Source organism: Scylla paramamosain, chromosome 31 (genome assembly GCF_035594125.1).
Source record: "Scylla paramamosain isolate STU-SP2022 chromosome 31, ASM3559412v1, whole genome shotgun sequence".
NCBI classification, from domain to species: Eukaryota; Metazoa; Arthropoda; class Malacostraca; order Decapoda; family Portunidae; genus Scylla; species Scylla paramamosain.
The window spans coordinates 1,525,001-1,529,004 of NC_087181.1; positions in this window are offsets into that span (position 1 = coordinate 1,525,001).

The following is a 4,004-nucleotide window of genomic DNA, read 5'->3' on the forward strand; positions in this document are numbered from 1 at the left end:
GTCTAGCCTGCAGCACCTTCTGGACTGCCTTGCCTTGAAAATAATGGCGTGTGCTGTGTACTTCGTTCACTGAGCTGTCATGTCTCTTCCACTAACACGTGAGGCAGAGAAGTGTAATCACCCTTTGAATGATTTAAAGGTCTGTTGACTCTTAAAAGTATCTCACAGTTAGTCAGTTCCACCATCGGCAGTTTTTTGGTCACGTGGTCATGATAATAATGGAAAATTTTCTTATCTGCCTTTATCAGCCTTGGGAACTCGCGGCTTCTCACCTAATGCATCCAAAGTCTCCCCTGGGCGGCGTGGACACCACAGGGCGTGCTTCCTGAGGGCGTGGAGTCGCGGGTGTGTGTGTGTGTTCGTCATTTAAGAAATCTCATCTTAATTTTCCTGTGGATCTTGGGATAATTTGGTCGCGAGGGACGAGAATACTAATAAAACATCAAAGAATATGCAAGAATATTAGCAGAGTTTCCCCCGAGGAGCCCATTATAACGTGGGACGGCGCCCTTTTCCTGGCCGACGCGACCAGCATATATTGGAACTCCCTTCCTCCTTCCTCGCCTTCCTCCCTTCTTCTTCTCTGATTTTCCCTCTCTCCTCACCTTCCTCTCTCCTCCCTTCCTTTCTTCCCGACGTAACTTATTCTCCCTGGCATCACTTCTTTCACCAGCCACCCTCCTCCCTCCACCCTTACGATTCCCCTTCCTCCATACTTCCGCCTCCCCTCCCTCCACCCCTGTCTCCCCTCTCTGTGTGGACCTGCCACCGTGTACGTTTCATACACACACACACACACACACACACACACACACACACACACACACACACACGCGCGCGCGCGCGCGCGTGCGCGCGGGGAAAAAAAAGAGGTAATCATTGAGTGTCTTTTTATTTAGATTCGCTGTTTTAAAAGTACTTCACTTAAATGTTCACCGTCGGTTAATCAAGGTCCTTTCTTCCTTTATTTGTCATATGCAAATGTTATCTACGTTTTTCGTTTGTTTTACGTTTCGGGACAGCCTCGTTTATTGGTTAGTCCGTCCCCCCTCTGTTATTAAGGTGTGTGTGTATGTGTGTGTGTGTGTGTGTGTGTGTGTGTGTGTGTGTGTGTGTGTGTCTGTTGCTTCAGCTGTCTTCCACAATCTCCTAAGCGAGGCGAGCAACTCTCACGCCTGACAGATTTAAACAAGTTCCTGTTATGAATTAGTGTCGCAGCAAAACGGGCGTGTGAAAATTAGCATTGCGTGTAAATGTAGGTTGTGAATATATTTCTCAATTAGTGTAATGAATATGTAACGTATAGCTGGGAGTGTTCTATGTTTCGTTTTAACAGTGGAATGCAATGTATTCACTCCCAGGTGCTGATGTGGAGGATTTCGCAAAGCAAGCAATCATTGGAAAAACCATAATGTTACTCATGATACCAAAGGAAACTTTGATACAGTCTGAATTAAGCGTTCACGTACTACATTTGCATAATGTTCCAGTGGCTCAGCATTTCCTGCATCGTGTAGCGGCAACACACGCCGCGCCTCCGAGGCGGCACGAGGAGCTGTGGGAAGCCTCTCCGTCAGGAGGCGGTGAGACGGTGAGCGGCAGCTGTGGTGCCTCTCCCGCCTCCCCACCGTGAAAGCCAGCTGGGGGCGTCCTACTCCTCCCTGCTTCTCCTTCCCTCCCTGTCTTTTCTCTCCTTCTGTTCTCTTTGCTCCTCCCTGTCATACCCTTACCTGCTTCCCTGCTCCCCTTTCTTGTTCCTCTCTGCATCCCTGCTTTCCCCCGTGCTGCTTCCCGCCTCCCTATTTCTCCCTGCTTGCCTGCCCTGGTCCTCCCCTCCTGCCTGCAGTGAGGGCGGCTGGCTGGCAGATGACTGCTGAGCCCTCTGCCTGCCTCCCTTCCCCGGGCCTCCACGCGGTCTCTGCTCGGCCTCGACACTCATGTTCTTCATTTGCTATTATCATGAAGTGGATCGCAGCTGGAGGTTCATTACTGGAGTTTTATGACTAGCAGTGACTGCCGGACGAGTGGCCTGTGGAAGGGCTCTTAGCTTATAATTAGAGGGTTAAAAATGCACCTCTTGTCCTTCACGGCGGTACCTGCGTGAGGGTAATGGGGCGCGAGTACTATGGAGTCTCGTGGCCTGGCGGGTGGCGAGCGGCAGGGTCATTACAGCGGCGCGGTGATGCCTCTCCTGAAGGGCGGAATCAAGCCTGTTAATGTTCGGCAGCAGAGGGAATTATCAACACGCTGGGTAATACACTCAGGGCTTAACAACGCGCTTCCTGCCTGCCGTGCTTTCTTCCCCTCGCGTACTTAGTCAGTCCAAGTAAATCACGTTATTTAGTACCTTTCGTGTGGCCGCGACCAGAGTGTGGACGAGGCGTGAGCGTGTTGATCAGTTGCGGGGCCTTTAGTATCTGACAAGTTACTCTATCGTATGCTTGTTTATTCTGGTATTATTATTATTACTATTATTATTATTATTATTATTATTATTATTATTATTATTATTATTATTATTATTATTATTATTATTATTATTATTATTACTACTACTACTACTACTACTGGTGCGCATGTGAGAGAAGCAGAGGAATGCGTCAATCTGTTTTATTCCATAGTGCCTTCTCGTATCTGTTCATGAATTAATGAGGTGGGAAGAAAAACAGAAGCAACTATTTTTTTGTCAACAAACACACACACACACACACACACACACACACACACACACACACACACACACACACACACACACACACACACACACACACACACACACACACACGTACACAGATCGAGAGAGAGAGAGAGAGAGAGAGAGAGAGAGAGAGAGAGAGAGAGAGAGAGAGAGAGAGAGAGAGAGAGAGAGAGAGAGAGAGAGAGAGAGAGAGAGAGAGAGAGAGCGTTTAAATTGTACGAATTTTCAGAAAAAAAAGAGAAAAAAAATATTGAAAAACAGGATGGAGATCAAAAAGTATTGGCTACCACACCCTTCCAAAATGTTATTAAATTTTGTAATAATTGAATTTACATGATTAAGGGACGCGCCTCGCCGCCAAGGAGGACGTCCTCTGTCGCAGATTTACATAAATAATTATTGTTGTGACGGGAACCCAGACCGACACGGGGGCGGTGCTCCCTACTCCCCCCTCCCTAGCTCTTCCCACCCTCCCTCCCTCCCTTCATCCCTCCCCTCCCTTACCTCATCAAGGGGTCATTCCTTTCCCTCCTCCCCTTGAGAGTGTGTCACCTGTCCCTTCCATTCCCCCTACCTTACCTCCCAGCTTCTCTTCCTACCCTGCCTAACTTCCTCTCTTCCTACCTTACCTCCCAACTTCTCTCCCTACCATACCTCCCCTCCTATCCCAGCCTTTTCGTCCCTTCCTCTCTCCCTACCCAGCCTCTATTCCACCCCTTTCGCCAGTAGATTTTCTTATCATTGTAATTTTCCATATTAGTTATATAAGACTGACATTACTTGACCCTTCAAGCGTGTTCTTATGACGCAACACCAAGTCAGTCACCACCAAGAATAGCGGATCGATTCCCAGACAACTTTACTCTGTCTGCATTCGTGTTTTATTTTTAGTCCTTTGTATTTTCTCTTTATTGCTCCTCCTCCACTGTTACCTCACACCATTTCTCTTGTATCTCCCCCTTTATGTATCCTTTCTCTAGATGAAGTGTTACGACTGTTCAACGCCTCTTAACCATCCATCTGACTACTGATTGCGCTAGCTCCAGGCAGTTTTAGTAAACAAAAATTAAAATAAATCCAGTAAATCTGCTACTCTGTATCCTTACTAGAGGGACTTGCATTGTATTAGAAACCTTTGCAAAGTATCCCATCACATCCGCTGCCGTGAGTGCTGTCTTTCGAAACCATATTTGCACGAGATAATTTTATTAAGCCGAGAAGAAACCATACCAGTGAAAGAGTTAAAGAATCATGCCACAGGTAATAACAATGACAGGTATTTGGGTGTAAGGAATCATGTAACAAT